This window comes from Rana temporaria, chromosome 7, assembly GCF_905171775.1.
Source record: "Rana temporaria chromosome 7, aRanTem1.1, whole genome shotgun sequence".
Taxonomy (NCBI): Eukaryota; Metazoa; Chordata; class Amphibia; order Anura; family Ranidae; genus Rana; species Rana temporaria.
Window position 1 is genome coordinate 167,276,860 of NC_053495.1, and position 26,490 is coordinate 167,303,349.

General features: G+C 42.4%; 1 protein-coding gene across 1 annotated transcript in view; it reads left to right on the plus strand.

Moving 5' to 3' along the window:
* Positions 1–26,490, plus strand: part of LOC120945855 (tenascin-R-like) — a 736,249-nt gene that overhangs the window by 308,290 nt on the left and 401,469 nt on the right. The window contains exon 3 of the mRNA XM_040360372.1: positions 12,373–12,396. The gene's annotated coding sequence lies outside the window, so the exon portion shown is untranslated. The remainder of the gene's footprint in view (positions 1–12,372; positions 12,397–26,490) is intronic.

Below are 26,490 nucleotides of genomic sequence, written 5' to 3' on the forward strand. Positions count from 1 at the left end.
CTATCACCACCTATTACTGTCACAAGGGATGTTTACATTCCTTATGAAAGCAATAAAAGTGATCAACAATTTTCTTTTTAAAAACACAATTTTATATTATAAAGAAAACGCATACGGAAGTCGCGCCCGCATATGTAAACGGTGTTCAAATCATACATGTAGGTATCGCTGCGAACGTCAGAGCGAGAGCAATAATTCTAGCCGTAGACCTCCTCTGTAAGTCCTCGTACACTTGATAAGTTAACCAGAGGACAGCGGTCTGAAGGACCGTTGTCTTAGGTTAACCGATGAAGCTGACTGATGGTCCGTCACGTCTACACACCATAGGTTAAATAACCGATCGCGTCAGAACGCGGTGACGTAAAACACAACGACGTGCTGAAAAAATGAAGTTCAATGCTTCCAAGCATGCGTCGACTTGATTCTGAGCATGCGTGGGTTTTTAACCGATGGTTTTGCATACTAACGATCAGTTTTGACCTATCGGTTAGCAATCCATCGGTTACATTTTAAAGCAAGTTTGCTGTTTTTTAACCGAAGGTTAAATAACCTATTGGGCCCACACACGATCGGTTTTGACCGATGAAAACGGTCCGTCAGACCGTTGTCCTCTGGTTAACCTATCGTGTGTACGAGGCCTAACTCTAACCTGGTAACCATAAAAAAATTAAAGCGTCACCTATGGAGATTTTTAGGTACCGTAGTTTGTCGCCATTCCACCAGTGTGTGGAATTATAAAGCGTGACATGTTTGGTATCTATTTACTCGGCGTAACATCATCTTTCACATTATACAGAAAAATTGGGCTAACTTTACTTTTTCATTTTTTTTTTTATTCATGAAAGTGTCTTTTTCCCAAAAAGTTGCGTTTAAAACACCATTGCACAAATACCGTGTGACATAAAATATTGCAATAATCGCCATTTTATTCTTTAGATTCTCTGCTAAAATATATCTATATATATATATATCTATATATACTGTATATATATATATATATATATATATATATATATATATATATATATATATATAGATATATATAGATATCTATAATGTTTGGGGGTTCTAAATAATTTTCTAGCAAAAAATACAGATTTTAACTTGGAAACACCAAATGTCAGAAATAGGCTTATTCATGAAAGGGATATATTCCTTTTTTGAAGCACAGCGTGGTTTACAAATGTTTTACCTATTTAATGTATACAGTGGTGGAAAAGATAATTTTGCTATCAAGGTCCACTTGAGCTACCATCAAAAAACGTTCTTATTTTTCTTTGTTGCAGCTTCCGTATATATTCGAGTATAAGCCGACCCGAATATAAGCCGAGGCACCTAATTTTACCACAAAAAAATGGGAAAACTTATTGACTCGAGTATAAGCCTAGGGTGTCCATCTGCATGCATCACTGTGCCTCACTTTGCCTCACTGTGTCCATGGCTCACTGTGTCCGTGCCTCACTGTGCCCGTGCCTCACTGTGCCCGTGCCACTCTGTGCCCATGCCTCACTGTGTCCATGCCTCACTATGCCCATGCCTCACTGTGTCCATGACTAGACTGACGTTTAACATGGGAGCAGGGGCGGACTGACCATTGAGTCACTCGGGCACTGTCCGAGGGCCCCATGCCACTAGGGGGCCCCATCAGGGTTGCCAGGCTCAGTAAAACCAGGGACAGTATGTAAAAAAAATGTTTTTACATCTGTCCCTGATATGCCGGAAACCGACATGCTTTTGATGTGAAAATCCCGAGATTTTAGCTGCCCCACCTCTGCACTGCCTCCTGGTGTGGTGGCCATCTGTAAGCCCAGGGACCCCATAATCTTCTATTGCCCGGGGGCCCCATGAGTTGTCAGTCTGCCCCTGCATGGGAGTCTATGGAAGGGGTCCCCGGTTTGAAAATCGGTGCTCCCCAGCCGTAGGTCCCCCAGACAACAAACTTTGCACACTTGTAGAGGAGAAATGGGGCTACATGTGTGTCCAGGGGACCTACGGCCAGCCAGTACCGGGTCCCCAAAGTCACTGGAGAAATGACTGTCTAACATGGGAGTCTATGGAAGGGGTCGCCGGCTTTGAAAAATCTGTGCTACCCGGCCGCAGGTCCCCGGACAACAAACTCTGCACACTTGACCGGCCGGCCGGTACCGGGTCCCCAAAGTCACTGGAGAAATGACCATCTAATATGGGAGTCTATGGAAGGGGTGCCCGGCTTTGAAAAATCTGTGCTCCCCGGCCGCAGGTCCCCGGACAACAAACTCTGCACACTTGACCGGCCGGCCGGTACCGGGTCCCCAAAGTCCGGGAGATCAGACGCAAAAAGGTGACTCGAGTATAAGCCGAGGGGAGCATTTTCAGCACAAAAAAATGTGATGAAAAACTTATTCGGTATATACTTTCTTTTTACAATGCAGCTTTTGCCATGTAAAAACTGAATTTACATAAGAAAACATCTTTTGTTATGCATTTATGTCATTAATTAGAAAAGTACTGTATGTTCTATTTTTTTCAAATATATATATATATTATGTATGAAACTGAAAAACAAATTAATGGATACTGAAGGTTATCAGTCTATTAGCACTGATTAATGGTAATTTTGACTATTCATGTAAAAAGGCTTTGAATTATTGTCTAATTGTAGAGAAGGGAGTTAGAACAATTTTCATCTCTGTGTTGCATCGCATTTTTCAAATGGGTGCTGTAAAAGACTTTAGAGAAAATAGTTATTGTTTTTATCCTGCCTACAAGTATAGAAAGTATATGTACTCAATTGAAAGAGCCATTATCTCTCATTCTGAGCCATTAAGTTGAATGACGCTTAACGAGGTAATGGTAGCAGGTAAGTGATTGTGTCATTATGTTCTGTAGAGCGAGTAGTGCACACACAACAGAAGGGAGCGGGGTAATTAGAAAAGGGGGTCAGATGCAGCATACAAAAGTTGTACTGAGTGTTCTGGTTGTAATGGCTGCTATATGTGGTTGGCAGTTGCTTTGCCCATTTCCAGTGTCTGAGGCCTCGTACACACGACAGAGAAACTCGACGTGCAAAGCCCGTCGAGTTCCTCGACGAGTTCCTTGTTGAACTTGTCGAGAAGCTCGGCAGGCTTGCTTTGCGTACACACGTAACATACCAAAATCTGGTCGTTCTCCGGCGCGATGACGCTCACGACGTATGACGCGACTATAAAGGGGAGGTTTGATTTTGTTGGCGCCACCCTTGGGGCTCCTTTTGCTGATTCCGTGTTTACGCGTGTTAGTAAAAGTTTGGTGAGTGACGATTCGTGCTTTTCAGTCTTTGTGCTTTCAGATTGATCTCTGCCGTTCAGTTTGTACTTGTGTGGGTCGTATCTAGGCAATCGAGACGTGCGGTCAGGTCGTATTGTTTTACATTGCGGTCCTGTCCCCGCGTTTTTCATTGTCAGGGTCGTTCTTCATAGGTCTTGCTGTTCTTCACTGCGGTCTGTTTAGTGCAATTCTGATTTGTCGTTCGTAACTAGCCTTGTAGCCATGTTGCAGGCACCTAGTCGTCGCCGACTTCGTGCTAAGCATCTTCTGTCTATAGGTCTGTTTGTTTATGACCTAGACAATGAGGAGTTCATGAACAGGAGGAGGACACGTTCATGGACCAAGAATTGGTTGCTCCGTAGGAACCAATTCTCTCACATGCCTTTGCTGCGGGAGCTTCAGGAAAATAATCCTGTTGATTACAGGAATTTCCTGAGGATGTCTGATCCCGTCTTTCAGCACCTGTTGGCTTTGGTGTCCCCCTATATTACCAGGCAGGACACCGTTATGCGGGAAGCCATCAGTGCTGAGCAGAGGCTAGTTGCCACCCTCCGTTATCTGGCAACTGGGAGAAGCCTTCAGGACTTAAAGTTCTCCACGGGCATCTCCCCCCAGGCTCTGGGCCTCATCATTCCTGACACCTGCTCTGCCATCATCCAGGTTCTGCAGGAGGAATATATGAGGGTAAGTTTTCTCCTTTAATATCACATTTTATGTCTATAATGTATGCTAATGTCTTGTAGTTATCTCCTCCTTCCCTAATTACCATGTCTGGAATATGCTGTGAATGTCCCCTTTGCCCCCATGCATGATGTAAACTTTGATGCCCCTTTTTTGGCCTACATGCATATTTTCCAGCACTTACCTCCCCAGCATGCTATCCTGGGCCCCAACCTACCTAGTCTAGTCACTTCCCAATGTATTGTGTTATATCCATTGTAATGTCCCCCCCCTCCCCTCCAAAATGTGTTGTAAAGTCTATGTTCACCAATATTTATTTTTTTTTTTATTTTAATTTTAGGACTCCCAAACTCATCTAGCCCTCCCCTCCAAAATGTGTTGTAAAGTCTATGTTCACCAATAATCAAAATTAATTTTTTTTAGTACTCCCAAACTCATCTAGCCCTCCCCCAAACTTGGGCATTGGCCCATCAGAGGGGGTGTTTAATGTGTTAATTGGCTAAATATATTTAGATATAATATGCTAGTTCCCAGAAATGTTATAATGCTTATAATGTCTTTGTATAATCTGCTTGCAAGGTTATGTGGCTAATTTTTTATTTTTTTCTTCCCCAGCTTCCGTCCACACCACAGGAGTGGCAGTCTGTGGCTTTGGACTTCCAGACCCGATGGAACTTCCCCAACTGCGGGGGAGCCATCGACGGGAAGCACGTCCGCATCGTGCCTCCACCCCGTTCAGGATCCCAGTTCTTTAATTATAAGGGGTTCAACAGTATTGTGCTGATGGCGGTGGTGTCAGCACAGTATGAATTCCTTTTTGTGGATGTCGGGATGAATGGACGGGTATCGGATGGGGGAGCCTTCAGGCAGACGGAGTTCGCGCTTCGCCTTCAGGATGATGATCTGTCATTGCCACCGGATGACCAGAATGTAGAAGGCCTGCCATTTGTTTTCCTGGCTGATGAAGCGTTTGCCCTGGGACCCCATCTTATGAGGCCATTCCCTCAGCGCACCCTCACCCCAGAGAGGAGTGTCTTTAATTTCCGGCTGGGCCGAGCACGTAGAGTGGTTGAGAACGCTTTCGGCATCATGGCCAGCCGGTTCCGCCTTTTCCTCACCTCTCTCCACATGGCGGAATATAAGTGGAATACAATTATTTTTGCCTGCTGCATTCTCCACAATTTTTTAAGGAGACAATCTCCAAATTATATGGCCCTGGTTGGGCCCGAGGCACAACATTTGACCCCTGCAGAAACTTTGGCGGGCCTTGAAGCTGGCCACACAGGACTGCCCCCCCAGAGTGCCCGTGAAGTCCGGGACAAATACATGGACTATTTCATGGGTAGGGGGGCAATACCATCTCAATCAAATTTGCCCTAATTGTAGCTTTCTTAAAAATAAATCATAATTTTTTTTCTAAACTTGTTATGTCTTGCTTGTGTTGTTTGGAGTTCTTTACTAAGTGTAACTAAGTGTATTTTCATTATCAACTAGCAAACATTTCCCAGGTGACCCCCAAACCAAACACATAGACAATTTTACGTATTTTAGTAAAAACACCACACACTTTTTTGATGTTCAAAAGCTCTTTATTTTCTAAATTTTTTTATTTTTATTTATTCATAAATACCCTACAAAATTTTTTGGTATATTTTCTCATACAATATACAATCATTTTTGTGGGTGATTTTTCTCATACAATATACAATCATTTTTGTATTTTTGTGGGTGATTTTTCTCATACAATATACAATCATTTTTGTATTTTTTTGGTTGATTTTTCTCATACAATATACAATCATTTTTGTGGGTGATTTTTCTCATACAATATACAATCATTTTTGTATTTTTGTGGGTGATTTTTCTCATACAATATACAATCATTTTTGTGGGTGATTTTTCTCATACAATATACAATCATTTTTGTATTTTTGTGGGTGATTTTTCTCATACAATATACAATCATTTTTGTATTTTTTTGGTTGATTTTTCTCATACAATATACAATCATTTTTGTGGGTGATTTTTCTCATACAATATACAATCATTTTTGTATTTTTGTGGGTGATTTTTCTCATACAATATACAATCATTTTTGTGGGTGATTTTTCTCATACAATATACAATCATTTTTGTATTTTTTTGGTTGATTTTTCTCATACAATATACAATCATTTTTGTGGGTGATTTTTCTCATACAATATACAATCATTTTTGTATTTTTGTGGGTGATTTTTCTCATACAATATACAATCATTTTTGGATTTTTTTGGTTGATTTTTCTCATACAATATACAATCATTTTTGTGGGTGATTTTTCTCATACAATATACAATCATTTTTGTATTTTTGTGGGTGATTTTTCTCATACAATATACAATCATTTTTGGATTTTTTTTTTTTTTTTTTTTATTAAATAAAGTAGAAAATCTGGTTTTATTATTTTTTTGGTTTTTTTTTTATTAAATAAAGTAGAAAATCTGGTTTTATTTTTTTTTTGTTTTTTTTTTTTATTAAATAAAGTAGAAAATCTGGTTTTATTTTTTTTTTGGTTTTTTTTTAATTAAATAAACATTAAAATCTGGTATATAAAATTTTTTTTTGTATTTTTTTTAGATTCAGAGTCTCCCCAAAACATCAAGTAAATTTTTTAATTTATTTTCCACCCTCCTTGTTCTTTCTTTAATTTGTCGGTTGGCCAGATGAATCTCCTCCACCTCTTCTCTGCAGGCCCAGATTTCAGATATAACCATCTGTTTTGTATGCCTGTCCAAGCCACCACCTGATCCTGAAATGTGGGACAAAACCATTTTTTAAAATTAGGCAGGCCTACATCTACATTACCTGAAGCTGGGTTAGTTATATGTTACTTTACCTGATGTGGTGGCAGGCTGCGCATCATCACCATCCCTCGGGGGTGTGGCTTGCTGGACTTCTTGCTCCCGTGTCGAAGCTTCATGACGCCCTACGAGAATGAAGAAAATGGAAACAGGTTTTTTCTAGCTTATAGGCCTGAAAGAGGAATATGATTCACTTTAGACAATTTCTGGGACTATTGATGTTTTGAAAAACCCCTCAGGGCAAAACACAGGATTGAAGGCATTCACAAAGATCCTGACAAATCTTGTAGCTTTGGTCTACTTTTAAACATGTAAGCCAACAAAGTATACACTGGATCACCTCAGCTCTGTGTGAAGCCCAAAATGGGTTATTAAAGGGGACAACAATTATGCAAATGAGTCCACATGTGTCACCGACTGCTGAGCAGACTCTCCTTTTACTGTATATTTAATTAATAAAAAAAGTTTGGTGGTTTTAATAGCACATCTACATTATTTTCACGATTGATCTCACCACAATTTTAAAAAAATGTCCTAATTTCTAGGATTTTAAACACAATATTTAGTCGTTCCGAATGGACGTCCAGTTTGACGACAAATTATTGTGCCTAAAAAAATATTACAGTACAACCTGAAATCAAAAACACATGGCGCAGAACAAATCTTACAAAATATATAACAAACTTACTTCTTCTAATCACTCTCCTGATCCTCTTCATTTGTTCCGGCTCCCGTTTTTTAAGGTCACACCACCTTTTCCGGATCTGCTCCTTGGACCTTTTCACCCCAAATTTCTGATGGAGACTCCTCCTCACCTTCTCCATTATTTGGGCCTTGACCTTATTAGGGTACTTATATGGCCCATGCCTCCCATCGTAGTCCTCTGCTTTGAGGATGAGGACCATCTCCACCATTTCCTCAAAGGTCATGTTGGAGGCCTTACACCTGATTCGCCGTGCTGCCATCTTCTCCAACATGTGCTTCCAACAAAAAAAAGATGGAAAAGGGGCGGGGAAAATACGATACCATGAACGTCAGGGGCGGGGAGACGTGCGTAAAGTCCCACATGCGCGTGTATAAAGGGCTACCACGTGAGTAAAAGGGGCGTTCACAGTTTGTGGAAGACGGCGGAGATAACGATCGGGTCAAAGACCGGTATGTAACTACATTTTACATGTTTTTCTTGATTGAATGATTTTGTGGCCTACATCTTAGGTTCAGAAATTACAACATAGCCAGTTTTTAATTTGAAGGTAATGGTCCGCTATAGTGCCGTCGTACGTAAACAACGCTTTGATTATGCATTTTGATCCAACTACTGTTGTGTGGGCAATCTCGGTTCTCATCAGGATGTCTTCTAAAAACAAGTCGGTTTAAACATGATGCAAATGGTCGCTTTTATGTCTTGACCAAACTATATCGGAGTGCTTTTATCTAACTAACGTTTCATACACAAATGAGGATGAGATCTGGCTTATTAGTTCGACACAACTGGTCATCTGTTTCCTAGGAACTGACCCAACATGATCTCTTGCCAATTCCACCTTGTCGTTTTTGCGACGGAAGATAAGGGGCGGGGGGGAAACATCAATTTTTTGTAAGCATGGGCGGATGTCGTGTGCGGAGTGTATATAAGGCTCGAACACATGTAGCGTCCATACGACCGGGTTGCGTAAGAAAGACGTTTGAACGACAAGCGTGTAGGTATGCTTCGAACTTGGGACAGCAGTGGCATATTCAGGAAAGACAGACATTTAAAGGAGCACTAAGCCAAAATTGTTTGGGGCAGAAATAACTAACTTTACATTATATCAGTATTGATTTCATGTCCTCATTGTCCCTTTTTGCTTTTAAGCAGCTGTAATCATTTGCATAAATCATCACTTCCTGGTTCTGCTCCCTCTCAAATTTATCAGGGGAGCTTGTCACTGTGGTCTAAGCTGTGTGTTTAAAAATCAACCAAAACAATGCTAATAATTTTTGAAATTAAAATATGCCCTGCTTTTATTTTTTTTTGGTTCTGTGTGTCTCTTTACTTCACAGAAACAATAACTAAATTTAAAACCAAAAGTGAAACTAGAGGCACATTATATGTATGCACTTGTATGTCTCTAGACACTGTAAACAGTAATTTCATCAAAAAATATAGTTATCCATTAGTGACCCTTTAAGGGCTAGCTTGTGAGAAAGAGTAATTGACTTTCTAGATTGTGTAGTGACATTATTTTTTTATCCTTGGTTTTGGACAGGAAAAGATGAATCGCTTTAACCAACCCGACTTCTTGGAGATCTTTATTGATAGGTGGCAAGAACTTCCTGTTCTGTGGGCCACCAAAGACCCCATCTCTCGAAATAGAGAATTGCGCAAAACTGCACTGGAGAGCCTGCTCCCACTTGTGCGGAGACAGGTGGGGTTTGATGTGACAACTGACCAGTTGGAGGTCAAAATTGGGACCTTGAGAGGCACCTACAGGAAGGCACGCAACAAGGTCTTGGCTTCGATGAGGTCTGGAGCTGGAGCAGGGCGGGTATTTCAACCCAAGTTGTGGTACTACAGCAAACTGAGCTTCCTGGATGAACACCTGGAGGTTAGGGAGTCACTTTCTAGCCTTCGCCCCAGAAGCCACAGAAGCTCCAGCCTTCCCTCCAGCCAACCTGCTGCTCCCTCTGCAGAAGAACCCTCTCAGCAGCCTTCCATCCTGGATGAAGATCCAGATTTGCCCAGCTGGAGCCAGGTATATAGTACTTTCAATGTGCAAATATGTGGTGTTCAAATGTTGTTAAAGAGATGTAAATTAAGATATTAAAGGTAAAAAAAATTTAAATATAAAAGTGTTATTCCTAAAATTTGTCAGTATTGGCCATGAATTTTTGTGGTGTGATTGACCATAAAACATGGGTCAGAATGATTGGCTTAGCTAAGTCGTGACCAAAAAAAAAGGTACAGTCAGGAGCTTAAATAAATAAACCAAAAATTTTAAAAAATAGTAAAACTTTACTTTTTTTCCATACACAGGACGAGACCAGGCAGCAGGAGGATCAGGAAAATGCCAGGCAGGAGGAGGACAGGGTGAGTGGCTTGGAGGAGGCTGCAGGCCCAAGTATCTTGGACGTGTTGGCAGGCCCAAGTAGCAGTAACGTGGTGGCAGGCCCAAGTGGAGCGGATGAGGTGGCAGGCCCAAGTGGGTTGCAGGAGGTTGCTGGGCCAAGCACGAGATGCCAGGTGTCTCCTCTTCATCTGCGTCCGAGAAGGCAGGTGAGGGATACAAGGGTGCGTGACGCCTCACTAGCCCTCATTCGGGATGCCCATGCAACCCTGCAACAGCCTCCCACTGCTCAGGAGGGATTTGTCACAGTTGTTTTGGCCAAAATGTCAGAAATGACATTAGACCAACGCCTCCTCTTTGAGGGCCTCCTCATCACCCTGGCAAATCAGGGGGTGAGGGGTCTTCTCACAGAGGACACTGTGATTTGCCGCCATCCCCATCCTCACACACCACATAACTCACAAGCTCCCCCACCTTCTTCTTCTTCTCATGCTCCTTCTCAAGCTCCCCCACCTTCTTATTCTTCTTCTTCTTTTTCTCATGCTCCTTCTCAAGCTCCCCCACCTTCTTCTTCTTCTCATGCTCCTTCTCAAGCTCCCCCACCTTCTTCTTCTTCTCATGCTCCTTCTCAAGCTCCCCCACCTTCTTCTTCTTCTTCTCCTGCTCCTTCTCAAGCTCCCCCACCTTCTTCTTCTTCTTCTCCTGCTCCTTCTGAACATTCTTCTTCCTCTTCTTCTCCTGCTCCATCTGAACATTCTTCTTCCTCTTCTTCTCCTGCTCCATCTGAACATTCTTCTTCCTCTTCTTCTCCTGCTTCATCTGAACATTCTGCTTCCTCTTCTTCTTCTACTACTCCTCCTCCTTCTACTGCTCCTCCTCCTTCTACTCCTCCTCCTTCTACTGCTCCTCCTCCTTCTACTGCTCCTCCTCCTTCTACTGCTCCTCCTTCTACTGCTCCTCCTCCTTCTACTCCTCCTCCTTCTACTCCTCCTCCTTCTACTGCTCCTCCTCCTTCTACTCCTCCTCCTTCTACTGCTCCTCCTCCTTCTACTCCTCCTCCTTCTACTCCTCCTCCTTCTACTGCTCCTCCTCCTTCTACTCCTCCTTCTACTGCTCCTCCTCCTTCTACTGCTCCTCCTTCTCCTCCACCTCCTCCTCCACCACCGTCGGCTACTCATCCTCCACCACCTTCGTCTACTCCTCCTCCTGGCATGAGTACTACCCCTGTGGCACCACCTCCAGCCAGGCATAAGAGGAAGGCTGCTGAGAAGGCTGCAGAGAAGGTGAAAGAGCAGGCTGCAGGGAAGCCACCAAGGAAGGCCTTGAAGAAATCAAGAAAGTGACTCCCTTACTTCCATGTGGTGTACCAGAGTTCAGGCTGCTGTAGTACCACAACCTGGTGACATCTGCCTGCCCTGCTCCAGTTTCTGACCTCGGGGAGTCCAAGACCTTGATGCGTGACTTCCTGAATGAACCTCTCAAGTCCCCATTTTGGCCTCCAACTGATCACCAGTCACATCAGGCCACACCTGGCTGTGCACAAATGGCAGCAAGCTCTCCAGTGCTGACTTTTGCATATCAAATTTTTTTTTATTACCAAAATAAATGGTACATTTTTTTTTTACAGTTCATACTTGTCCTTGTATTTTTTTACATTTCAATTTTGCAAGTGAGAAGGCAGGTTCTTATTTTGTAAAAATTGGATATAAGGTGTAATTTGAAAGGGACACATGAGATAAGACAAAGCAATAAGGTTTCTATGGGGGGAACTTGACATTACAAAAAATAAAAGGATTAGCATTTTCTAAAAATTTAAAAATAAGGTGATTAAAAGCAGGATTTAAAACACACGACCAAAATAAGGTGACAATAAAAAAAAAAACAAATATTGAGTCCAGTAAGAAAAAGGTTCCACCTAATTTTAAGGAACTCTGTGTGAATATCGTAAAAAAAAAAATAGTATATTGCAGTTTTGTGCCCTTAGGAAAAATTGTGTAAAGCGCTGCAAATAAACGATTAAATAATGTTGGAAGCGACACGAATGTGCTATCTCCAATCCAAACGCTAGTTTTACCTATGTTGGTCTCCAGTGTCAAGTTTTTGACAAGTTTCTTAGCATACACACGACCGAGTTTCTCGTTTAAAAAACAGCCCGATGAAGAACTCGTCGAGCCAAAATCCACTGCCATCGAGAAAATAGAGAACCTGCTCTCTATTTGCTCGACGAGTTCCTCGGCGGCTCCATCGGGCCAAAAATGTACACACGACCGAGTTTCTCGACAGAATCCGGCTCTTCACCGAGATTCTCGACGAATTCTGCCGAGAAACTCTGTCGTGTGTACGAGGCCTGAGAAGTACATTAAATGGGTTCCACTGAGGAATATATTTACCATAGAGATTTTTTTTCATACAAAGGTTAAGAGAGGAGAGCATCTCTGTACTTTTAGTAAAGAACTTTCAATTCTCTATGATGTACGTCTAGCAAAAGGACTAAACTCTTGTTGTTCTTCTGTTTGCAGCTTACAGAGGCTTATCGGAAAAAGGTAATACATCATGTTTGTAAACTTGTTTGATTTTCAAAAAAATAACATCATTGTGACCACAGCATGACTTTATTGATCCAAATATAAAATGCTCATTGCCACGAGAACATTAAAGTATATGTGAACCCTTACCTTGTAAAACAACTCATTCAGTTTAAAATAGAAATGAAGGGAAAAACATATATATATATATATATACACTATATTACCGAAAGTATTGGGACATCTGCCTTTACACGCCCATAAACTTTAATGGCATCCCAGTCTTAGTCCGTAGGGTTCAATATTGAGTTGGCCCACCCTTTGCAGCTATGAGCTTTAATTCTTCTGGCAAGGCTGTCCACAAGGTTTAGGAGTGTGTCTATGGGAATGTTTGACCATTCTTCCAGAAGCGCATTTGTGAGGTCAGGAGCTGATGTGGATGAGAAGACCTGGCTTACAGTCTCCACTCGAATTCATCCCAAAGGTATTCTATCGGGTTGAGGTCAGGACTCTGTGCAGGCCAGTCAAGTTCCTCCACCCCAAACGCCCTCATCCATGTCTTTATGGACCTTGCTTTGTGCACTGTCAGCAGTCATGTTGGAACGGGGGGGGGGGGCATCCCCAAAGTGTTTCCACAAAGTTGGGAGCATAAAATTGTCCAAAATTTCTTGGTATGGTGACGCCTTAACAGTTCCCTTCACTGAAACTAAGGGGCCAAGCCCAACCCCTGCAAAACAACCCCACACCAGTGGCGGCTGGTGCTCAAAATTTTTGGGGGGGTGCAAACAACGAAAAAAATAAACAATTGCAGCCTCACTGTGCCCATCAATTCCAGTCAATGTGCCCATCAAACGCAGCCACTGTGCCCATCAAAGGCAGCCACTGTTCCCATCAAAGGCAGCCACTGTGCCATCAAATGCAGCCACTGTGCCATCAATTGTCACTACTGTGCCATTCCATCAATTGTCGCCACTGTGCCATCAATTGTCGCCACTGTACCATCCATTGTCACCACTGTGCCATGCCATCAAATGGAGCCACTGTGCCATGCCATCAAACGCAGCCACTGTGCCATCATTTATTGCCACTGTGCCCATCAATTGTCACTACTGTGCCAAGCCATCAAACGCAGCCACTGTGCCATCAATTGTCGCCACTGTGCCCATTGTCACCACTGTGCCATCAATTGTTGCCAATGTGCCATCAATTGTCACCACTGTGCCCATCAATTGTCACCACTGCCATTTGCTATGCCAAATACAGCCACTGTGCCATACCATCAAACGCAGCCACTGTGCCCATTAATTGTCACCACTGTGCCATGCCATCAAACGCGGCCACTGTGCCATCAATTGTCACCACTGTGCCATCAATTGTCGCCACTGTGCCCATCAATTGTCACCACTGTGCCATTGCAAATGCAGCCACTGTGCCATCAAACACAGCCACTGTGTCCTGCCATCAAATGCAGCCACTGTGCCATCAATTGTTACCACTGTGCCATCAATTGTCGCCACTGTGCCATCAATTGTCACCATTGTGCCAATCAATTGTCACCACTGTTCCCCCTCAATTGTAGCCACTGTGCCCATCAATTGTCGCCACTGTGCCCATCAATTGTCGCCACTGTGCCCATCAATTGTCGCCACTGTGCCCTGTAAAATGCTGCCACTGTGCCCTGTAGAATTTAATTTGGAGGTCAATTGTAATGGATATCTCCTATGGATAGGACCCACTTCTGTGAGGGTGCATATATGTGTACAGTTGGCAGGAAAGGTGTTAGTACTAAAAAAATATTGCAGCTGTTAACTTTTAACAAACAGGTACCCACCAGCCCATGAAGTCAAGCAACTGCCTTCCTCTGAGCCTGTTCTTTTTTTTTTATTATTTAAACATTTTTATTTCCCACAAAAGTGTACAATTTTCCAATGCACAAACAAGTTCTTTGTTCAGTACAGTCATTCCTCATGTGACATATATGGGCAATGCATGAGTTCTTGAATAATTACATAGACTGTTGCTATATACATTAGTTTTTTTGGAGTATCAACATACTTTTTGGGATTATATATCCTTGAAGAAAGTGGCATATATGACCCGGGCCCAGCTGGGCAGCACATGAAAGAGGGAGACGTGCTCTGTATAGACGTGCTCTGTATACACATGTGTCAGATGCATTAAGCCAGTGATCCCAAACGTTGTTATATTTTGTGGGGCATCCTCTATTTATATAGATGAATTTTTTATAGGGCAATATCATGTTTACGTCAGTCTTCCAGTCAGCTAGTCTGGGGGGAGCCTGCCTTATCCAAAGTTTAGCGATTGTTTTTCGTGTAGAAAATATTCTCATGCATGAAAATGTTGGTGCATTTGTCAGCGTCTGGAAAAATACCCAATAGGCAAGGTTTGGAATCTAGAGTCAGCAGAGACCCCATGTTGTCATGTAGGAAATCCACCACCTGTTTCTTGGAGCCTGGTCTTAGTTGGGCTTCGAATCTCCAGCACCAACATCTTGGATGTGACTTCCTGATGTCTCATCGCCAACTCCCCACTGCGTAGACATGTGACGCTACATGTGACGTACATGTGACGCTGTAAGACTGGTCCTTATTTACCACCTCCACCCCTTTTCCCCTTCTCCATCTGAAGATTCCCTGCCTTGTAGCAGCTGGCCGGAGCAGAAGGAAGTTGGCAGTGCTGTGGAGGGAGGACATGGAGAGCACATTGCATGGCAGGCACATACAACGGGAAGCTGGGAGAATCGCATGTGGACAGAGTGGGTGATCAGAGCAGCAGGTGGGGGAAATTACTGGGGATAATATTCTGCAGGTGAAAGCCGGCAGGAGGGAAGAAGGAATTACAGCTTTCAGTTACTGTAGGCAGAGCCACACAGAGGATCGGTTCCAGTGATTTCCCCCAACAGCTACATTGATCAGCTGTGCACCTCTCCAATAGTCATGTCCCCCTCCTGCCTCCCCCTAGTTTTGGCCCTGGGGCAGAGTATGCTATGACACAGTTTCTCACATCTGAAGTCCAGAAAAATGTATCACAAGTGCTGTTGATGTCCTTCCGCTCCCTGTAGTAATAATTAGTATTTAAAAGTCTATGTCATATCACAGACACCTAGTAAGAGCTAGGTGAAATGAAAGGGGTTGTGAAGGATTTTTTTTTTTTTTATAATAAGCATCCTTTACCTGCCAATATTCCTCTTTTCACTTCCTCATTGTTCGTTTTTGCTCAGACGTTGCTCTATTTCTTCTCTGTTCTGTTCACTTCCTGCTTGTCTGATTATTACTCACCACCGTGAAGGGAGGCTTTACTGCGGTGGTCAGTGACGTGCTCACCCCCTCCTGGGAACAACATCTGTGCGGCAGGACGCTCTCTACGTGTTAGAGACTTCAAGGAGGTGTGAATTACTGGGCGTGCCGCAATGCATACTGGGAAATGTAGTTCTTACATGAACGAGCACCGCAAACCAGGAAGTGAATGAGAGAACAGAAACTAGAACGCCGGAGGTGATATAGATGAAGGAATGTAATAGGTATTTACTCTTTTTTAACAGAATCATTACACTATTCTATCTGTCTACCTTGCAGACATTAATTTTAGGCAACATTTTTTTTTTCCTTTACAACTCCTTTAAACACAAGGCCTATGGTCACAAGGCCTGTGTCCTATGGTAGGAAATCTTTCACACACGGCCCAGTTACTCAGATGATGAGGTTGAAACCAGGAGGATGATGGGATGATGCTACAAACCTTACTAAAGTCCATACCAGAGGCGGACTGACAACTCATGGGGCCCCTGGGCAATAGGAGATTATGGGGCCCCCAGGCAATAGGAGATTATGGGGCCCCCAGGCAATAGAAGATTATGGGGCCCCCAGGCAATAGATTATGGGGCTACACAGTATACACACACACAGTATACATACAGTGCCTTGCGAAAGTATTCGGCCACCTTGAACTTTGCGACCTTTTGCCACATTTCAGGCTTTAACCATAAAGATATAAAACTGTAATTGTTTTTGAAGAATCAACAACAAGTGGGACACAATCATGAAGTGGAACAAAATTTTATGGATATTTCAAACATTTTTAACAAATAAATAACTGAAAAATTGGGCGTGCAAAATTATTCAGCCCCTTTACTTTCAGTGCAGCAAACTCTCCCCAGAAGTTCAGTGAGGATCTCTAAATGATCCAATGTTGACCTAAATGACTAATGATGATAAATAGAATCCACCTGTGTGTAATCAAGTCTCCGTATAAATGCACCTGCACTGTGATAGTCTCAGAGGTCCGTTTAAAGCCGAACACACCAGGCAGGTCCGAGATACTGTTGTGGAGAAGTTTAAAGCCGGATTTGGATACAAAAAGATTTCCCAAGCTTTAAACATCCCAAGGAGCACTGTGCAAGCGATAATATTGAAATGGAGGGAGTATCAGACCACTGCAAATCTACGAAGACCTGGCCGTCCCTCTAAACTATTAGGTCATACAAGGAGAAGACTGATCAGAGATGCAGCCAAGAGGCCAATGATCACTCTGGATGAACTGCAGAGATCTACAGCTGAGGTGGGAGACTCTGTCCATAGGACAACAATCAGTCGTATACTGCACAAATCTGGCCTTTATGGAAGAGTGGCAAGAAAAAAGCCATTTCTTAAAGATATCCATAAAAAGTGTTGTTTAAAGTTTGCCACAAGCCACCTGGGAGACACACCAAACATGTGGAAGAAGATGCTCTGGTCAGATGAAACCAAAATCGAACTTTTTGGCAACAATGCAAAACGTTATGTTTGGCGTAAAAGCAACACAGCTCATCACTAGTGTTGCTCACGAATATTCGTATTGCGAATATTCGTTACGAATATTGCATATTCGATTATTCGCGAATATCGCGGCCAAAATTTGCTATTACGAATATTCACATTTTTTCAAATTTATTTTAAAAACAGATCACATCCTAGTGATCTCCATCGACGTCTAAAAGCATTGCTGGTATGATTAGAGACCCTGGGCCGAGTAGCTAAGCTGAGGCGATCCTTTTATGTTGACGAATATTCGCTATCGAATACTTTCTCCGCCCTTCTTTTGCATCAGAGCCAATCAGAGTTCTCCTACCACAGTTGTCAGAGGTTAGCAACCTCCATAGCAACCATTAGGAACCTGCCTGCACGACCAGTATATAAGATCACTCCCAGCAGTATTTCAGTGCAGATTCACAAGGTGGCTAGAGAGAGTGGAGTGTTTCTGTGCGTTTTTCCAGTGTATCACATCTTCAAAGAATTTTCCATTTTTTGTCCCGTGTCATCATTTGCATTTCACCTCTTTAATGAGAATAATAACTGTTTAACATAAAGACATTTAAGAGATGTCAACGTAAACGGTTTACTTGGCTTTTTTTTAACTCAACAGAATCAGGGGCCCCAGTGTGCGTTTGATCTTTACCTAACTCAATACAGGTCAGTCTAGAGGAGAGATCTGTATTTTCCAAATCTATGGTTATTCAATATTTATTAAACTAATCAATATACAAATTGGTCAAAGTAAACCCTCAAATCTATATAATAATGTATTTATTTTATTAATACCTTGTTGTTAGTTGCAGGGTCCATTACGTAAAACCACACTTTTTCCAAAGGGCAGGTGAAATTGAATGTTTCAGAATTTCGCAATCAATTTCGCATTCGCATTAGCGAAATTTCTCAAAAATAATTTTTTGATAAAATATCACGAATATTCGATTTTAGCGAATATTTCACGAATATTCGTCTATATATTCGTGATATATCGCGAAATCAAATATGGCGTATTCCGCTCAACACTACTCATCACCCTGAACACACCATCCCCACTGTCAAACATGGTGGTGGCAGCATCATGGTTTGGGCCTGCTTTTCTTCAGCAGGGACAGGGAAGATGGTTACAATTGATGGGAAGATGGATGGAGCCAAATACAGGACCATTTTTGAAGAAAACCTGATGGAGTCTGCAAAAGACCTGAGACTGGGACGGAGATTTGTCTTCCAACAAGACAATGATCCAAAACATAAAGCAAAATCTACAATGGAATGGTTCACAAATAAACATATCCAGGTGTTAGAATGGCCAAGTCAAAGTCCAGACCTGAATCCAATCGAGAATCTGTGGAAAGAACTGAAAACTGCTGTTCACAAACGCTCTCCATCCAACCTCACTGAGCTCGAGCTGTTTTGCAAGGAGGAATGAGCAAAAATTTCAGTCTCTCGATGTGCAAAACTGATAGAGACATACCCCAAGCGACTTACAGCTGTAATCGCAGCAAAAGGTGTCGCTACAAAGTATTAACTTAAGGGGGCTGAATAATTTTGCACGCCCAATTTTTCAGTTTTTTATTTGTTAAAAAAGTTTGAAATATCCAATAAATTTCGTTCCACTTCATGATTGTGTCCCACTTGTTGTTGATTCTTCCAAAAAATTACAGTTTTATATCTTTATGTTTGAAGCCTGAAATGAGGCAAAAGGTCGCAAAGTTCAAGGGGGCCGAATACTTTCGCAAGGCACTGTACACACACAATAAACATACACACACTAAAAGAGTACTGGAGAGGCGGGGCAGCTCTAATCTTGGAATTTTTAGACCAAAAGGATATCGGTAAGATACATTTCTGAGGACCACCTAGACATGGAGAGCGTGTGATGCGTGAGTGAGAGAGGGCGGGCTCCGATCTGACTCTGCGATGCTGCGATGCTGACAGGAGACGCAGAGCGCCAGGTCTGATGCATCGATCAGCTGTTTCTCCCCGCCAGCGCTGACGAATCCTATCTCCTACCTCCAGCGCGGCACAGCGTGGCCGTGGTGTAGCCGGCTCGGCCTCCCCCCTGCAGAGTGGACGGGTGATCTCTGGCTCCCGGTCCCTGCTCAGCGGCTCCTCGGCGCTGGTTAGTCTGTGCCAACTTGCGCCTCGGTGTCATCCAGCGCTGGATTGTCTTCCTCGCCTCCCCCTGCTGGCGTGCTGATGGTCGGGTGGACGGCGGTGGGGGACGGCGTGTGGATCTCTCCCCCTTCCAGCGCTGTGCGAGTCAGCTGAGGGGCTTGACGGCTGGATGGTCCACGACATCAGCGCAGACAGAGTGATCTCCAGCTTCAGCTAAAAAAAAAAGACAGCGGCCTGTCCCCCCTCCTTCTCCACCCCCCTGTCAGAAGCCTGAAAACGCTGACAGCCTCGGTGGACCCTGTGCTGGAAAAAATCAGAGCAACCTGCAGAGATATACCTTGGAAAACGGTAGGCTTAAGAATTCTTTTTTTTTTCTGAGGAAAAGGACTGTGGGGAGGGGGGGGAGAGAGAGGCCAAGCTGAGAGTTAACCATGAACAGTTGGAAAAAAAAGTGAATAAACTGCTGTGATATACAATTGTTTGCATAACTGCATACATAACTATGTATATAACTGCTTGTAAGCACTCCGGGATATAATCACAGTAACCGCAAGGGGTGTTTAAACCCTCATATGACAAATCTAAATTACATGTAAAACCACAACAGGTGACCCCCCTGGTTTTCCCCTACGGCTGTGGACGTAAACTCCTGCATATATAATAGATAAGCACCAGGTGCACCCAGTGGCTCATAAATCTTAAGGCAGTGTCAAAGGGGGAAATAACTCTCTTCTTCTTTTTTCTTTTTTTTTTTTGTTGTTTCAATGGCACCAACTAAACCCAAGTTAAAACCACAAACGGTGACACCCTGCTCCTCCCCCACAGCTATGGCGGCTAAAACGGTAAAAGTCACAGGGACGGTTACAAAATCTGCACAACTCCCTCAATCCCCTCAAAAATCCCCCAAAAAAGCGGTAACAGCAGAGACTCAAACTGGGAGGGAAGAGGACTGTGCTCCCTCTGGTAAGGATATCCTGGAGGCGATTAAAGCAAGTAGTGAAGTGCTGCTAAATAAAATTGACTCTTTGGCAGTGGACGTGTGCTCGATAAAACACGAATTTGATAAAATACAGAAAAAAACAGCAGAAATAGAAATACGTGTGTCCAAAGTTGAGGAAAAATTAAAAAACGATAATAAAGGATGGCATACATTGGAAAAACAGATAAAGGAACTACAGGATAGAGCGATAGACACAGAAAGCCGTTTAAGAAGAAACAACGTGCGTATACTGGGTTTGCCGGAGCGAGCGGAGGGAGACAACCCAGTCAAGTTTTCAGAAAAATTATTAACGGAAATATTGAATTTGATAGAAGCATCAGCAACGTTCGTGGTGGAGAGGGCACACAGGATATCTTTCCGCCTCCCTAAACCAGGGGCACCCCCACGCCCTTTTTTGATACGGCTACTGAATTATAGAGACCGAGATCAAATTCTGTCAACGGCGAGGATAAAGGCAGATATTCAATATGAAAATGTTAAACTATCATTTTTTCCTGACTACCCATTTGAGATCCAGCAACGAAGAAGAGAATACATAGAAATCCGCAAAAGACTGAGGGAGAAAGGGTTAAAATATAGTCTTTTATACCCCAGCAAACTGCGAGTGACGGATGGGACACACACCCTATTTTTTGAGACCCCAACCCAAGCGGGGGAATGGTTGGACACTAAATAGACAGGTTGACTGTGATTGACTGTGATTTTTGTGAGACTTTCCTTTTTTTTAGGTAACCCAAGATAGGGGGGAAGACGGATTTAACCCGATGTGCAAATATGAAATTAGGGGGAAAAGAAAGAAAAGGATTATTTTTTGGGGGGACTGTTTTTTTTTGGGGGGGGGGAGGTATAAATAGGGGTATATGAGATGATATGGTATAGTATTTAGTAGCACGGAAGAAGGAATTATATATTTTGAATGAGTGATTGATCAGGGGAATGAATTTGCAATTAGAAATTTGAGTAATAATTGATTAATGATTAACAAACACCTAAGTACATGAACACTTGGACACTAAAGAATGCGCGAAGGAGGGGAGACAGAGAGAAATTGTCTCTCTCCCCATCTGCTTAATATGTCACCTGTTTGAGGGTGGAAGGGTTTTTTTTTTTTTGCTCCCTTCCTGGGGGGAGGGGAGGGATAGGAAAGGGGGGGGAAACTATAGGGAATAGTAAAATCACGTTAGTAAGTAGGTTTGGGATACAAAAGAAATACACAAATATCCACGGTTGATTTATGGAATTGGTAGTAACATAAGAGTATGTAATAAGAGGGAAGGGGTTTTTTTTTTTTTTTTTTTTTTCGGGGGGGGGGGGGGGGTGGTCTGGGGGGAAGGGTATAAAAAGGTATAGGGGGGGATAATATTCTATAAAGTTTATGTTATGTTCCTCTATATATGAAGAATGAGTGACGGATTATGAAAATTAATTAGTTTTGATCGGCATGTTTGACTTAATTAATAATGAGCACTTGGATATCTGGGTGTTCTAAAAAGCATGTAGACGGGAACTACACTCTCCCCCCTCCTTCATTCTGTCATGTGTAGGGTTTCCTTTCCCCTTTTTTTTTTTTTTTTTTCTTTTCTCTCCTTCTTCTTTTTTTTTCCCTCTACTCTCTCTTCTTTGTGGAAGGTCTCAAGGTATGGAATAATAATATAGACAATATAGGCGTGTAATTAAATTATGTAGTCGAGAAGAGGAGCCCGCCACACGAGTGAATGGGAGATAGGAGCGGGTCTTTTCTATACACTAGGGAAGAAAGACGGGCTATGTTAGATACTAGACCTAAAAAAGAGATTATGGTCAGTAAGTTAGGGGATAGAGGAAATCCCTCTCCACTCCCATCCAAGAACGGATGGGGGAAGATAAAAGAGAGGGGAGTGGAGAGGGGTAGGGTGGGGGGAGGGAAGGGGGAATGAATGTAAGAGTGAGGAATGAATGGGGGGAAGGGGGAGACCAATGGTGCGATTTAGATACCTAAGAGATACCATCCAAAAAAATGGAGTGGTACAGTGAACAATGGAGGTATAAATTCTTCACATATTCTAGATATTATGTCCGGGAAGGATAACTGCTTTTCGATTTTATCCTGGAATGTTCGAGGTCTGAATTCAAGGTTTAAACGAGCATTGATGTTTCAGTGTATAAAAAAAAATTCACCCCAATTGATTGTGCTACAGGAGACACATTTAATGGGGAAAAAGATAATAACGTTGAAAAAACCTTGGATACAGAAAACATACCATTCTACATATTCTTCATATGCTAGAGGGGTGTCGATTCTGGTGAATAAATCCTTTACAGGAGAAATAGAGAAGGTCTATACAGACGCGAATGGGAAATATGTTATTCTGCTATATAAGATAGGCAATCAGAGATATGTTATGGCAGCTGTGTATATTCCACCTCTTCAGCTGTGCTGAATGAGATAATGGAAAAAATCATTCAGCATATGCCAGCGAGATTGATATTAATAGGAGATTTTAATGCAGTCCTATCATCAGAGTTGGATAGACCAAAACCCCAGAAACAATATTCAACAGAACTATTGAACTGGGCACAGGTAATGGGGGTAACTGAAGTCTGGCGTTGGAAGAACCCAGAAGAAAGAGGATATTCTTGTTTTTCTACCTCTTATAAGACGGCATCTAGAATAGACTTGGCATTTACAGATCCCACGATGTTAGCAGACATAGTGGAGGCCAAATACCTGCCAAGTGGTCTTTCGGATCACTCCGCTATTTTTTCTGTCAGTACGTACTCCAACTCCCAAAAATGCGTCTCTGTGGAGATTAACTCCACAATGGATAGATCACCCAGACATAGTGGAGAAAATGGAACTAATAATGAGGGAATATTGGGAGAACAACGCAGGATCAGCCTCGGTAGAGATGGTGTGGGATGCGTTTAAAGCATACACACGAGGGCAATACATATTAAATGTCTCAACAGTTAATAAAAAACAAAAAGTGAAGGAGCAAGAGTTGAAAAGGCTGATTGATATACAAAAGATGAGATATGGACAGGACCCCAGTAGCACCAACTTTGATGAAATGATGGCAGCACATAGAGACTTACAACTACATATGGAAGAAATAACAAGACTGGAAATACATAAAAATAGGCAGAATATCTTTGAACAGGGAGATAGAGGGGGCAGATTTCTGGCAAGGTTAGCGCAACAAGAACACCAAGCCACAATTATATCAGAGATTGAGGATTTAAATGGACAAATAGTAAAGGAACCCAAAGAAATACTGGAGGCCTTTAAAGATTATTATAGTAAGCTTTATACTTCCTCCCTTTCGTCTGGCTCCTGCCCAGAGGGTATGACGGACCTTTTGGACCGGATAGCCTTGGGGTGGCTGTCAGATGAGGAGAGGAAAAAATTGGTTCGTCCCATTGGGGTGGAAGAAATTATGGAGGTTATACGAACATTTTCGGGAGGAAAGGCACCAGGCCCAGACGGCATACCTGTCGAATTTTATAGAAGATATGGAACATTAGTAGCCCCAAGATTAGCAGAAGTATATACAAGCGGGTTAATGCAAGGATCCCTGTCGGAATCTATGAGAGAGGCACACATAACACTAATACATAAGGAAAAAAAAGACTCAAAGCTGTGCTCATCATATAGACCAATCGCATTATTAAATACAGATCTCAAAATACTGACAAAAATACTAACACTTAGAGTACAGCCTCTGCTTAAAAATATAATAGACTCAGATCAAACAGGATTTATGCCACAAAGAACAACAGATGTTAATTTATGTAGGCTCTATACGAATATACATATACATCATATGCACGAGGGATCAAGGACAGTGGCCTCATTAGATATCGAGAAAGCTTTTGATACGGTGGAGTGGCCATTCCTCTGGGAAATACTCAGGAGGATGGGATTCCCTTTAGTATTTATCAGGTGGATCCAAATAATATATGAAAGGCCAATGTCTGCAGTAAAACTAGGGGGAAGATTGTCGTCTTTCTTTCAATTATATAGGGGTACGAGGCAGGGCTGCCCTCTCTCTCCGGCACTCTTTGCAATTGCAATAGAGCCGGTAGCAGAGGCTCTTAGGACCACACCTAACATTCAGGGACTCCGGGTGGGGGGGCTGGAGGAGAGGGTAGCCTTGTATGCCGATGACATGCTTCTGTTTTTGAGAGATGCAGGTCCATCTCTGGAAGGAGCTCTAGAGGTGCTGAATGTATACTCAGAATACACAGGGCTTAAAGTAAATTGGGGCAAGTCAATATTATTCCCTATAGATCAAGGAGCAAAAAAAACAGCGGCCCCAAATACGTCATTAAAATGGGTATCGGAATTCAGATACCTAGGTATTGACATATCAAGACAGGTTGAAGACTTTTGAAAATTAATTTTGGATCCGGAGGTACAGGAACTTGGTAGGAAAATAAAGATTTGGGCAACATTGCCTCTGTCCTTGCTGGGACGAATAAACCTAGTGAAGATGAAGGTATTGCCCAAGTTTTTATACGCCTTTAGAAACTCCCCACAGTGGCTACCAAAAAGTTTTTTTACACAGCTACATGGAATGCTATCTGCATTTATCTGGGCTAATAAATCAGCTAGAATTAAACTAAGTACACTTATGAGACCAGAAGAACAGGGGGGATTGGCATTTCCAGACTTTCATAAATATTATATAGCGGCACAGTTGGTGACAGCAGGGAGATGGTTGAATCCGGATGGATATGATTCGGCCACTATGTTGGAAGCAGCAGTAGTCCAGTCGGTGGAGGCATTACAGGGATTGCTATATAGGGGTATTAAAACCAGAAGAGACTTAACGCCAGCAATGAAAACAACAGTTAAAATATGGAAGGCGGTTATAGGAAGAGAGGGGGGGAAAAAAAAAATATTCTATCTCCGAATACCCCTTTATGGAGGAATCCGGAATTGCCACATCTAGACTCAGTTCAGGATCCGGGAGCATGGACCAAATATGGGGTGAAGAAAATATCACAGTTGATACAAGAGGGAAAGTTCTTATCATATGTGGAAATGAGACAGATCTGGAACATCCCTGAGAGCTATGCGTTTGGATATAGGCAGCTTAATCATGCCACAATAGCCCAGTTCCCAGAGGGGACCCCGCTGCTGAGGGAACATGAGGTGGAACAAATGATAAAAGGTGGGAAACGGACAATTTCAAACTTCTATAGATACATGATAAATACTACACCGTATGACATAAGTAAACTAAAGGAAAATTGGAAGAGAGAAGCCCCGGGTTTGAGGAAATGGGAGGAAGTATGGAGGTTCCCTTTGCAGATTTTAATATCACTCCGTGATAAATTGATACAATATAAAATCATACATAGAAGCCATTATACACCATACAAGTTGCATAGGATTTCACCGAGCAATTCTCAGAACTGTTGGAGGTGTGTAGTGGCCCCAGGGGACTTTATACATATATTCTGGCTCTGTCCAAAAATAGTAGCATTTTGGAGTGAAATCTTGACAATGATAGCAAGGGTGACATCTGTAAGGTTGGAACAAGAAGTAGAGATATGCCTCCTGGGACTAATAGAGGGTAATGCTATTACAAAAGAAAGGAAAACGCAGATAGGCCTGCTACTATTCTATGCCAGGAAAGTAATAGTGCTAAATTGGAAAAAAACAGAGGCCCCATCAATAGCACAGTGGAAAAATTTAGTAAACAGCAACCTGATATTATATAGAGAAACATATTGTAATAGAGGACATGGGGAGAAATATAGAAGAATATGGGCAAACTGGATAGAAAACTCTATAACAGCGTCAGGATGAGGGGAGAATTGGGGAGATAATCGCACCATTGGGAGAGGGGGGGGGGGGGGGAGGAAGAAGAATGAATGATATTGGATGTAAGGATTGTATGAATGTATTGAGAATAAGGTTAATGTTGATGTCATTAGAGTTTAAGTAAAGTACAATATGAATGTAATGTATGTGTATGATTTTAATTTCTTGTATGGATAAAAAAAGAAAATTTAAATAAAGAGATTTATAAAAAAAAAGATACATTTCTGAGACAGATATATATAAAACACTGTCCCTGGTTTTTCTCTGGCTTGCAATCCTGATGGGGTCCCCTAGTGGAATGGGGCCCTCGGGCAGTGCCCGAAAGCCCGAATGGTCAGTCCGCCCCTGGTCCATACCTTGGGGCTTTTCCTGCAAAT